This window comes from Diachasma alloeum, unplaced genomic scaffold (genome assembly GCF_001412515.2).
Source record: "Diachasma alloeum isolate Michigan unplaced genomic scaffold, Dall2.0 Dall_scaffold_00398, whole genome shotgun sequence".
NCBI classification, from domain to species: domain Eukaryota; kingdom Metazoa; phylum Arthropoda; class Insecta; order Hymenoptera; family Braconidae; genus Diachasma; species Diachasma alloeum.
Genome location: NW_021680537.1, coordinates 50,233 through 63,139, shown reverse-complemented (window position 1 = coordinate 63,139; position 12,907 = coordinate 50,233). Strand labels below are relative to the sequence as shown.

Sequence of the window (12,907 nt, the reverse complement as noted above, 5' to 3'; positions counted from 1 at the left end):
AAATCGCCTGGATTCTGCAGAGAAATATGGAAAATACAAATTGGATTTCCAATATAATTTTGAAAGAAGTTTTTAGCGATTTCACTAGGTTATCTCTTGAATTTTTCTATAGAATTGAAATCTGCAATTTCTTTCTGCATTTGTCCTGACCTTCTCTCCCCGCTTTTGAAGGTTTCCCCCGTTTTAGATTGCCTGGTGGGCACCCGCATCCAAAAATTTTGGTTTTTACTCTGGAAAAAGAGAAATTGGATTTGCCGTTATCTCGAAAAAATCATGTAAGGCAACGAGTAAGATAAAAAGCAATTGACAGATGAGAGTAATAATTCCTACAAATAAACTAAACATTCTTCCCGTTGAGACGGGAGTAAAGTCCAATGTTCCACACATAAGGGACGAGAGAGTATATGTTCCTAAGCTAGGGAGGGAAAATAAGGGAGTCGTGTCCACGTGCAAAAAGAACGCCCGAGGCGAGGGTGGTAAATACGTGGGTCAGCCCACGTACGAAATGCCAGTGTTGGAGAAACGGGTCAAGCCTGGCACAAGCCTGGGCTTGCCAAGTCTGGGCGCCCAGGCTTGGACCGAGGTTCGGCCATCCCTGGGGACCAGGGCTTGAGTCTCGGGAGAAGGGCGGGTAACCGAGCCTTGGTTGACAGATCTGGCCCTGCCTTGGCCGGACATTGGCATGCCGGACCTCGATAACCAAGCCTCAGCCAGCGGTGGCCCGGAGCTTGGTCATTGAGCTCCAGCCGTTGGTATAACTGTAAGGGTTAAGCCGTAAGGGTGAGATGATGAGAATGGAATCATAGGGGTGGAATCATAAGGGTAAAATCTGAAGAGTAAAATTGTAAGGGTCAAATCGCAATAATGGAAAGGGGCGAAAAAATTATAAGGCTGACATTCTGAGGGTTGAATGTTAAGGGTGGAAACTTGAGGGTAAAATGTTAAGGGTGTAATCGTAAAAAAATGGTGACATTGTAGGTGTTGAAGTCACATGTTACTCGCTAATTATTACGAAAAGAAGAAGAATGGTCATTCAACAGTAATCCTAATTGTTATAATTATTATTGTAATTAATAATAATAATTATTATTATTCATTATTGAATTAATTTACCGATTAAACTGTAGTTGAATCACTTAATATTTCTATCAACTGAATAATAAAACATTCAAGTCGAAAAAAACCGAGATGGAATTAATATGGAAGATTTGAAGTAGAGGTTTTACGAATTGCGCGGTAGACTAGTGGTTAGGGCGTCGGATTAGTAGTCGTGAGGTCGTGGGTTCGAGCCCACGTTAGGGGGTAATATTTTAAGTTAACAAAATCGGTTTTTCAGCGATGATTGCGTTAGGGTTTGGTAGGTAGGGCACAATCAATACTAAAAATCATCCTAAAAAATGTTAATTATTTTGTTTTTGTTATTATTGATAATTGCCATGAACAGTTTGGCAGCCAGTGCGGCACCAGTCGCATGCCGGTATTGATTTTTTTTCCTCGTTGAACCTATTACGAATGCTGAGGAGTAATATTAAATTACTTGTATTTCAATCACCCATATTATCATATTCATGTAATTAAGTAATGTTTAATTGAGCCTGGCCAACGACTGGCAATCAACGCTGGGCCGAGATGGGCGCCCAGACCTGGCCCGATGTTATCATTCCAGGTTTCAACCAAGTCCGGCGCGGTCCCGGTTGAGGAACGGGTCCCGAAGTTCGGCAGGCCGGCCACCGGGCTTGGGCCAAGCTCGGCCCATTCGTTTTTTCGTACGTGGGATATCGAAGGAGCAGTACCGGATTGTATACTTTACAGTAATGTAGAAGTGATACTGAAATCATTTCGCCATGGCAATGTTAAATAATATTATCCTGAACAATGTAAAATTCACGTTTTAATAATGTTACTCACCGACGTCGGTGGCCGAAGCGGCTAGGTGCGAGCCTAGTGTGCGAAAGGTTGTGAGTTCGATTCCCCGTGGAACCGAGTTTTTCAACCGGAGGCTCCGGCGAGCGGAAGGTCGCTAATATAGTGACCGCCTGTACCGGCATGGGTTTTCTGTGGTTTCCCATGCTACTCCTATGTTCTATAGGAGTGCGAATGCGGTGCAGTGTAGAATCCACAGCCGCATGCATAGGGTTGGATAGGGCCGATTAGCCAATCAGAGGGCAGAAAGAGCCGGAATATAAAAAAAAAAAAATGTTACTCACTGAATACGTAATTTATTGCATGGATAAAGCATCAAAACGATACAAAAATGATGGATTTTTGAGGGGGGATCGAGTAAAACATGTGTTGAGAAATAATAATTACATTTAGAATAACAAAATCATGAGACCTCGATGCCAGTAAAGCAGAAAATTCTATTTTGTATCCTCTTCCCGTACTTCCATCATAGATTTCTTCACCTCTGTTAAAGTAACTTTTGTTTGAGGAAAATACGCAAAAATCCAAATGGAGGTCTACTTTGTCTTATCTGAAGATAATTTCTGTTCAATAAACGAAAGAAAAATTCACGAAAAACAATTTTTGGAGCAAACGGAGCGCCCACTTTATTTTTTAAATATTTTTAGTAAAACGAATCATTTTGACGACGGAAAAAGAATATCGCCGATAATCATGAGTGGGGTACCACACCGATTTTTCAACTGTATTAGCCATTCTAGGGCATTTTCCATTGCGTGAATCCATTAGAACCATGCGCAATCATAACAGTGGGGGGGAGACACTCAATATCAATTTCAATTCGGGGGAGCTTACTATATTCATCATAATACGAGGGAGCGCATTCTATTAATTATGATACGAAGGGGTGAGTGATTGATTACAACTTCGATATGCGCCTTCACATTTTCTTGCGCTTTGAGTCGAAATTACGTCATCAAGTATTTGAACTCGGAAAGAATTCGCGAGATACTATTCTATTGAGTATGCAACCCAAGAAAATCGACGTGAAATCTAATTTCAGATATTGAAAATAATAAGCACTTATTGCTCTATAACAATTCCTCCCCCCAACTGTTTTATTGAGACGAAAATAAAACACGATCTCAGACAAGTTTTATTTAGGCCAACAAAACTGCTAGTTGAAAATTGCCAGAATAGAAATTTTGTATTTTATTTAAGCACAAACCTATCGGTTATATAGCTATTCATATATACAGTAAATATAACTGAGGATAGAATTAGTTGAATTAGGCTTAAATCTGAGGTTTTTATACATCTATTTTACAATCGCTGAGAAAACAGTCGATAATCTCGATACATTTCATGTTTAGTTCCTTCAGTCTGGTCAGGCTGGAGCTGTGTTGCCAAATATTTTGGCGACCAGTCGCCGCATCTGGCAACTATGGGCTGGATTATGGAGGATGGAATTGGTTAGCTACAAGTATCTGAAACGTAGATTGTCTGCGTTGGTCATATCGGGGACAATCCCCAGAAAAGAAAGGGTGTGATTCAAATTTTAAAATCTCAGACATGAATAATTGCTCTGCTTTTGACAACAACGAAATATTCTGCTCAAAAGGCCAATAGTTCACATGAGACAGTTCCTTTTGGAGATGAAAATATCTCATACAGAGGAAAATTTATCAAGAAATATTTTGTCCCCAACTTAGAAGATTGCCATCATATTTTTATTATTATTGCATTTAAAGATTTATTTCTTGTCTGTGACTAATGAATAGCCGAAATGAAAAACTCCTATCCCTTGTTTCCCATAAGACGAACATTTTTCGGGAGCAAAATACGTATTCGAAGCATCGAATAACGAAGAAGTAGTGCTAAAAATGACATTTCTTCCTTTTTCGGAGAATACAATTTTTTGGAGCTATAAAATCTATTTTTACAACAAAAGGTTTTCATCTCGGCGCACTCCTTGCATGTTTGGCATAAAAAATACTTTTTTAATCATTTTTGAAAAAACCTTCATTTGGCACAAGTAAGATTTGTTTGAGAACCCTCTCGTTTTTTTGTCAGTCTAGCGCAGTACGAAATTACTTAGTGTGTGGACTCCCAATAATTGTGTGATGAGCGCACAATTTTGAAATACAATTTCGATTGAAAATTGCCTAAATCTTTCGAGATTTTTCAAATTCGGGGAAAAAATGAGAGCAGGCTGATAAAGCAACGTTTGAAGTTCTATTTTCACCATGAAGCAGGAACTGAGAACGAAAGTAAAGAACGAACCGAAAGTGCCGTTTTTGCGTTGTCGTTTCGAACTGAGAGCGAAATGTTGATAACGTTCTTGCGAAAAACGAAAGTGAGAACGGGAGCGTTCTTCAGAGAACAAACATCAACGAATAATCGGAAAAGCGTTTTTCTGCGAAAAACGAAAGTCGTGAACGATCTACAACGGGCGAAAGTGGGAACGAAATTAACCGAATCCGCACGGAGAGAAATATTCAATAAAAATTGCGTATCTTTTCCGTAATTTCGGAGCGAAATGTGGTTGTAGGAAATTTTCCGGAACTGTCACGGAATTTTTCCAGAGCGTTTGGTAGTTTTTATCTGAATCTCCTGTGAAAAATTACCATACCGTCGCTTAAATTTTTTGAGTCGATTCCGTAATCGGTGAGCGAGTTCCGAGTTCCATAATTTTTACTGAATATTTCTCTCCGTGCGCGGGTTTTCAACCACTACTGGATTCATTCCGTATATGAAAAAATCAAGAAATAGCCTTCTCGGACAATTGCCCCAAATCTGAAATGAAATATTCAAATCAGAAAGATACCTCTAATAAAACTTCAAATTAAAAAATTGTCAATTATCAAATTTGAACAGTAACGACTATCAGCTATCACTAACTATCAGTATCTTCGAAGATTATATTGGAAAATGCGGCATTTTCAAACTTTTTCGGTAACAACTGAGTTCAATTTAGCATCTTCCACATGGATTATACTGTTATATTTCGCAATGAAACTCTGAATAAGTGCTCAGAAAATGATAACATTTTCCTAATTTTTTTTTTAACGTTATTTTACATCGCTTCGACCCGGTTAGGGTATACTGCGATGTTGATCAAGACTTTAAATGGTTAGATCGCACCATTCTATGCGGTCGGGATTTGAAACTCGGAACCTTTCCCATGTGAGGCAATGAACTTACCCACTGCGCCAAGCCACCGGGTTCCTAATTTTTTACCGAATCTTTTTGGAAAGCCTTGGTGATCGGTCATTTTTACGATCTTCTAATTTTGTTTGGAAATGATGTAGAATGTCATGAAACGTGAAGATATTTTTAGAAAATGTGTGTATGTATGCCCGTATGTGTATGCAGATTTTTCAGAAATTTTTTAAAAATCTCAACAAAAGAATAAGTAAAGTTGCAGCTATAAATCTGGGATAAATTGGGAGCAGCTCTGGGCGCAGTGTCAGCCCAATCGGTCAAGTAGTTTTTGAGATACAGCAATTTCTCAAAAATCGTTTTTCCTCAATATCTCAAAAACTACGTGACCTAATTGAAATCGTTTGACATCAAAGTCTTCCTTATGATAATATCTATCCAATCAAGTCATAATATCCCTACGAAACTAAGGACAATTCAATGATAATTGGCATTTTTCATTTTTATGATACAATTGATGTATACACGATAACTTCCGAAAAAATTGAAATAGGATATTGAAATTTGGTGAGATTGTAGCTCTTATGATATTACAGTGTGACGTTCGGGGAAAAATTTAGGATAAAGAATAGAGTTATTTTTAATTGAAATTTTAGTGTGTTGGACGCCAGTCGATGGATTATTTTTCGAGAGTGCATCGACTCCTCTCGATTTAGAATTTTCAACAATTTTAACAGAATTACAATGACTGGCAGCTCAGGTATCAGAGTAGACTGTAGAGTATCTTTAGAGTATCTTTAGCGAATGTGTAACAAGTAGTTGTTACAAGGGAGAGGGAGGACGATACTCCCAGCCTGCAATTTTACCTTCCACACTCACACAATGAGAACACACAATTTAACAAGAATAATCAAATATAATTTCACACAAAGAAATATTATGAAATTTACGAGAAAAGTGAATAAGGGTTATAATTTCTCATTATTCTCAAAATTATGATAAAATATCCATAATATGGATCGATATTCAGTTGAGGGTCGATACGTCACCTCGAAATACAATGAATTCAATTTATCACATTTTAATTTCACACCAAAATTAATCAGAACTAATGGACTACATCTTGCGCTGGCTAGGAGACGGCTCTCCTCAAGCTTGGCCCGGTTCAACCGATATGCCTGCTTGATCTTGTTTTGGGGGAGGAACCTCCCCTCAAATTCATAAGACACGGAATTTGATTGGATATCGAAGTTCTAACAGAAGTATTAAACGCTAGAATATTTTACGCAACTAATTTACATGAAAATTATTTCTCAAAAACTGCAAAATGGATATAAATCAATATTTTCGATATTTTAAAATTATTTTAGATTAAATGTCGTAAATTATCCCCAACGTTGGAATATTATTCACATTCGAGTATCCCTCGCTGACTTCCTGTAGGTTTTGCTCATCAGACAAGGGGAAGCTTCCCCCTCTCGTCGTTTCTCGCGTCAGGCTACCCTAGACCATAGTTGTTCGGTGGTTGATGGCAATGGATCCTCAGTTGAAGACATCTGCTCACATTTGAAAAGCACGGGCTTCGTAGAGGGACGCCATCATCCAATCCTCGTTTCCAATAGCCTGAACGGGAAGGTCTGGATGTTGTTTGGTCCCAAGAGATTTTTCTCAGGACCTCCTCTTCTCGACTCAACCTGTTGTCGTGGAGTTATGACCGTCGGAGATGACAAATGGTATTAGAATTGGAAAAGGTTTAAAGTATTTCCTTTCCCGATTCTCATGGACGAGAGAAGTCTCCTAGAGGCTAATTTTTCACAATTTTGCCTTAGAAGGTCTTGATTTTCATTTAAAAATGAAAATAAACAAATTTTACAAATAAAAAATAAATTACGGGTTGACGACCCGTGTCGTCACAACAGAATGAGTTCGTGAGTACGTAAAATCGACCAAGTGGTTTAGAAGATATTCAACTTTTAGTGAAAAACTTTTTTTTTTCACACACCTGCACGGAAAGTTCGTACTTTCCTCCCGCTCATCAAAGAGCAAAATACGAACTTTCCTTTGCAGGCGTGTTAAAAAAACACATGACAAGAAAACAATGACAAGAAAACATGACTTTCCGCCCTTGATGCACAATATACTATAACATATTCAATCTATTGAACACCCAGATGCAAAATATCAAGAACCTCACGTACGCAATAACAATGGAAAAAAATGCTCAAGTTGCTACTTATACAGGTGGTGAATGGAGTATCGATCTAGCATCTTTCCCATGTGATCCCTCGATGGATAACATAGGAAAAACGCCAAAATTATCGATGCCCCATCCAACAGCGCGTATAAGTAGCAACTTTAGAAATTATTCCCAATATTATTGTGTACATGGGATTCTTGAAATTTTGCACACGGTCCTTAAAGAGATTAAATAATATGTTCAAAAATGTTCATTCAATTCTCTGCTTTTTTTAAATTCCCCTTGACCCCGCCACAATACCCTTAATACGGTATTAATCAACAAACTGAAATGAGCCATATAAATCACCCTCGGATTAAATAGAAAAGGGGATATAATGTCTCTATCGGGGAGAAGTTTTTGATTGGCAGTCCCTTTGTAATTGATAAGTCTGTAACAATAGTATCGGAGGTATGAGTTTTAGTAGAGTTGTCGTTTCCGAATGACCTCGAGCTCTCACAGTATATCCCTTCAGTAACAGCACGACGAGGTCCTAACGGCAGTTGAGAACCCTCAAAATTCATTCTTATTTTTGTTTTTCGAAATAACGTTCTCGATCTCACTTTCGCTCTTTGCGAGATAGTTCTCGATATTTCATTCCCGACTTTCGTTCTCTGGAGAACGTTCTCGTAAGAACGTTTTCGTTCTATGTCGTTCTTTCAGTGGAGACTGGGAATGAAAACGGAGATGCGTTCTCAGTCCCTAACATGAAGTGAAGGTGAAACTGAAAAATAAAGATCATTTATGGAAAATTCTGAAAACTTCCGATCAAAAACGATGTTTTTAATTTTTTCTATGCATTTTTGAGCACGTTAAATTAGATCGAAAAATTCCCAGCCAAAATCGCTCGATCACGTGAAGCCCCATCAATTGATCAGCAGAAAAAATTTGTTGAGAATTTTGAGGCCCAATTTACCTACGATTGTTGGTGGAATGTCCCAACACCCGGGGCGGCTATTTCGAGTCGGTAAGTCCCAATACGTATACACGCCCCTTGCGACTCGTGCATTTGGATATGAGTCGTGTGCACGGAGTCGTCTTCCAGTATAAGTTTTTCCTTCGGCGGGTACCCCTTCTCTACGTGATTTCCACTTGTACCCGTGCCTCCCACTCCTGAAAACGAAGAAAAAGATTCGACTGGAAGGCCTACACGCATTGGGAATCACCAACTCGAGACTAGTCTCCCAGGTAGAGAATGTTAGTGCTGGAAAAACGAGCCAAGTGCGGCACAAGCCTTGACTCCAAAGCTTGGTTAGTGGTTCTGCCATTCCTGGCACCAGAGTTTGAACCTGAGAGATGCTCGATAACCAAATTCCAGCCAGTAGTGAGCCGGAGTTTTGGTCGTTGAGCTCTAGACGTTGGTGACATAGTGAGGGTTAAATTGTAAGGATAAAATAATAAGGGTGAACAGTGAGGGTAAGAACACATCACGGTAGAATCTGGAGAGGAAAATTGTCAAGGCTAATCATAATAATGGAACGGTGAGGAAAAAATTGCAAGGGTGAAAACGTGAGGGTCGAATGGTATAGGTGAAATTTCAAGGATAGAATGGTCAAGGTAGAATTCCGCAAGCATAGAAATCACAAACTATTCGGACATTATCATTATTTTTATGATTATTATTATCATTATTCATTATAAAATGAATTTACCAATGAAACTATTGTTGAATCACTCGATGGTGGTACGACTTGAATGATAAAATGTCAAGTTGAAAAAAACTAAGGCAAAATCGATATAAACGATATGAAATATGGACTTGTTATACCCACCGTGGGGGGGGGGGGGTACTTATAATTATAATAGGTTCTAGGCTTAAAGGGATAAATCCCACCAATGGTTTATCGGCATTTAAATGTGAAAATTTATAACTTGATTATAATTACTGTGTCATCTGATTGATTACAAAGAGTTTACGACTTTTGTACGCGTCGGAGTCCAATTCAGTTCTATCTGTGCAGATTTAACCGTCTTTTAAATAATATATTGATTGTTTATCTTTCATAACTTGGTGGACAGTTATGCTGGCAAATGTCACGCTGACAATGCTGTATGTCCACATATTCAACAATAACGCAATTGATCAAATCTGGAGCATAACAGACTTTAACTACGTTGAAAACAACAAGCTGAGTGAAAAATACAGATGACTACAAAATCTCCAGCACGCATCAGACGTTGCACTAAGTGAACATTCGGTTCGCTTCTAGCTGAGCACTCTGCCCATGCTAGTGTATTTTACATACACGGAGAAAAAAATTGAAGAAAAATTACCAAACAAGCCAATTAATCGTGGAGCAACCTCGGTTTCCAATAGGGGCGGGTGGGGTAAAATGGACACTTTAGACTTTTTTAAAATGATTTATAACTCAGAAACAAATTTATCAATTGAGCTCAGTTTAGGCTCATCACAAAGAGAAAGAATTGTTCTTCGTATTGAAAAAAAAAATTAAATTTCATCAACATTTCAATCCGTCATTAATTAAAAAAACATTGTATTAAAAAAAATACAATCATTGTATTTTTTTAAATACATCAATCGTCATTGCATTAAAAAAAAAAGTCATAAGTGTCCATTTTACCCCAATCTCCCCTACTTTTTCACCTTAAATAGGAGAAAAAGTGCGAGATTAATAGTGAATTTTACTCTGTTGACCCGGGAAAATTTACTAAACGTAAGGGTGATTTATACCAAAACTGTAAAATTTACCCTGCTGTACAAAACAAACAATCCCCTGCCGGTGTGGGAAATTTTACTAAACAGAAAAATAATTTTTGCATCTATAGATGTATTAAGCCTGGGAACGATTTGGCAAAAGCATCGCCCATTTATCAGGCCAGTACTGGCATTAATCTCTCAATCAAACACTTTCCAGAAATTGATTTACTATATGACTCTTTTGATTCGATAGCGAACAAAAAATTCCCTCTTATGAAATCTCAGCGTGAGTTTTAATAATTCGTGTTGCTCTAATTATTGCTCTTCTGATTTTCCTTCATCTTAACTATATGTGTATATATTTTTGACCAATTTCCTCAATTTCATTATTAAGCGCTTTTATAGTATCTAAGTTATTTAACTGATTGTTCCAACCGATGTATGTATCTTTTTAAACCAGTTATTGGCTTCGGTTATTGGTTCTTGTACGCAAATAAATAAATAAATTCTCTTACCGAGAAAATCGTAAAATATCCACGAAAAACCACTATTTTTTCATTGAATTACATTTCATTGATTGACATTTATTTAGCTTTAATTCTTTTTAGAGATGATATTACTGATTTTTCAAACACCACAAGAGGTCTTATTTTCCACCTAATTACACTACCATAGCTCAGTACAGTAAGGCAGAATAAACTAGTGAATTCAAAATCTTACTTTGAAACACCAAATAATTTTTTTTTTTATGCTTATTTTATATCGCTTCGAGTCTGATGAGACTATATGGCGATTGATCAAGACTTTAAAAATGGTTAGATCTCACCATTCTACCCGGCCAGGAATCGAACCTGGAACCTATCCGTTGTGAGACAACGGCCTTAACCACTACGCCAGGCCAGCGGCCTAAACACCAAATAATTGAATGGAAAATAAAATTGAATAACTTTCAATACTTCGTTGGTCACGTTGGACTTCCAAATGTCGTTGATCACACTTAATATAGCACTACGCCGCGTGACAATAATCGATATAATGAAAAACTAATGGTCTGGGAAAAATCAAAAAAAAATTAACAGTGATCTAAATCGCATACTTAATGAAGCGCCGTGGGATTTCTCATTCTCAGGGTTGCCCTTAATCACGTATTCAAGCTCAAAGTTGCCTTGTTTTTCGGAAAATTGACCTTATATATACCCAGCACACGGCCCAGAGTTTCAGCATAAAAATTTCAACATCTCACTGCAAATTATATTTTTGGTGGAAACGTTTTGCTCAATTTTGACGTGGATACGTCTGTTTTCGATAGGGGGGTCATTCCGAACGTGCCTACTGACTGCCAGCGCCCCTGGTGGCCGGCACCCAAACTAACGCGCGTCTTTCTATCTATATACATATATATATGGGCCATTCCGCCAAATATCGGCGGGAATCTGGCCTCAAAATTTTCGACAATTTTTTTTTGCTTCTTTTGAATTCTTATGTATATAAAAGAAGATTTTTCAACGCGTAAAGGTCCCGCGGCTCAATTAGAGGCCGTCCGCATGATTACGAGTTTTAGACTTGAAATTTTTCGCTCTTAAGATAATTATAGAACGTATTAAAAGATGCTAAGAAAAAAAAATCAAAATATAGTTTTTGATCGCAAATTTTCTGAATTTTCCGAAAATGATGTTCATTTTCTTCCTCCACCCCTCCTCCATCGTGAAAATCGAAAAAGAAACCTCTAAACGTCATTTTTGGCAAATTCGCCATTTTTTTTTCAAATCTGATATTTTATCTCAAAAATTCAGAGAATTTCCAATCAAAATCATGTTTGAAACTTGTTCGCTCCTATGATGCTCATCTGCAGAAAAATGATTCTAAAAAAGCGAATATTCGAAAAATAATAATATTGTAGGAAGAAGACGATATTTCCATAGAAGATGATGATATAGAAAATAGAGAATGTTTTCATGAAATATGGTCTTGTTTCTATGATATTCATCATTTTTCGAATATTCATTTTTTTGTCTGTTATTTTTCTTTACTTGAGCTTTATAGAAGCGAACAAGTTTCAAATATGATTTTGATCGGAAATTTTCTAAATTTTTCAAAAAAAAATATTAGGTTTAAAAAAAAATGGCGAATTTGCCAAAAATGACGTTTAAAGGTTTCTTTTTCGATTTTCACGATGAAGGAGGGGTGGGGGGAGAAAATGAACATCATTTCCGGAAAATTCCGAAAATTTCCGATCAAAAACTATGTTTTGATTTTTTTTTCTAAGCATTTCTACGAACGTTCAATTCGATTGAACAATTTTCGCGTAAAATCGTTAAACCTTGCGCAGCCCCTCCAATTAAAAGACGGGACCTTTCCTTGTCGAGAAATCTTTTTTTCTATACACAAGTAGTACAAAGAAGCAAAAAAAAAAGTATCGAAAATTTTGAGGCCAGATTTCCGCCGATATTTGGCGGAATGGCCCATATATAATATCGACGCTGCATGCGTAGTCAGCTGTTGTCAACATTGTATTTCTCGTCAGTTGTTTACGCTGAATATTCCGTGATGCCGTACCGATGTAAAATTCCCAATTGTGCAAAAGAATCGAATCACACTTTTTTTTTTCTTCTCCCAATCTATTGATTCTGTCCAATGACACGCACATTTTAATTACTCATTACGACAGCAGAGGACTGCGGTTTCCCCTCTGTCACATAGACGTATCCACGTAAAATCACGGCTGTACAAAGCTACAGCTACCTCAAATTTTTTTTAACTACTGCTCCGCTTCATTCATTTTTCTTTCAAAATACTCATCTAGCTATCTTCTATCTAGATCATTCAAAATAAGAATATCCATTCATACAAAGTTTTCGAGATCATCGCGTTGTCTAATTTTTGCATCTGAGAGTCAATTAGATGTTCCATAATACGCATAAAATTTGGAATAAACATCTGAAATTTTG

At 37.4% G+C, this 12,907-nt stretch overlaps 1 long non-coding RNA gene across 1 annotated transcript; it reads right to left on the bottom strand.

Moving 5' to 3' along the window:
• Positions 1–5,960: 5,960 nt before the first annotated feature.
• Positions 5,961–11,265, bottom strand: LOC107041987. The gene is made up of 3 exons (XR_001461120.2): positions 11,056–11,265; positions 8,217–8,413; positions 5,961–8,024 (listed from the first exon to the last, which is right to left on the bottom strand). It is a non-coding gene; the product is annotated as an uncharacterized LOC107041987 (long non-coding RNA).
• Positions 11,266–12,907: the final 1,642 nt, after the last annotated feature.